Genomic DNA, 685 nt, shown 5'->3' with positions numbered 1-685 from the left:
CAATGAACAGCTACCAAAAGAGAAGAATGTCCACACCTTTATCTCAGCGGTTCTGCCAGGCGTCTGTGGTCGCTCCAATCTTTCCCCCACGTGGTCTCACCCAAGATGGAGGCTCCTGGAGCAGCCGAGCGTCTCGGACTAGAAAGCAATAGATTTCTTGCTTCTCCCACAAATTCCCCCAGCTGTGAGCCTTCCAACCTTTTAAGTATTACTTTATATGTGGTTCCGAGTTCTGGGACCATCCCCTGAGCCTGCTTGGTCGGGTATTCTGTGTTGTTGCTGGCGGAGCTCTCTGCTATACGTCCACCCGATCCGCCATCTTGTTTGTTCTTTTGAAATTTTTGTTTTTTAACACTTTAAAGGAGTCTTTTCCAGCAGATTTCCCCAGTGCAATACCTCATTTAATTTCTTGACTGCTGTTTCATGGACATTGATTGTGGATCTAAGTAAAATTAAATTAAATCCTTAACCATCAATCATTTCTCTGTTTATCATGATGTTGTTTATTGGTGCAGTTGTGAGAATTTTTGTTTTCTTTGATTTGAGGTTTAATCCATATTAAAGGATGTAGTCTTTAATCTCCATCAGTGTTGTTGTTAGGTGCCATTGAGTCGGTACCGACTCATAACTACCTTTTGCACAGCAGAATGAAACACTGCCTGATCCTGGGCCAACCTCACTACTG

The sequence above is a fragment of the Chrysochloris asiatica genome, unplaced genomic scaffold (assembly GCF_000296735.1).
Source record: "Chrysochloris asiatica unplaced genomic scaffold, ChrAsi1.0 scaffold00109, whole genome shotgun sequence".
Taxonomy (NCBI): Eukaryota; Metazoa; Chordata; class Mammalia; order Afrosoricida; family Chrysochloridae; genus Chrysochloris; species Chrysochloris asiatica.
Note: the sequence above shows the minus strand (reverse complement) of the source record.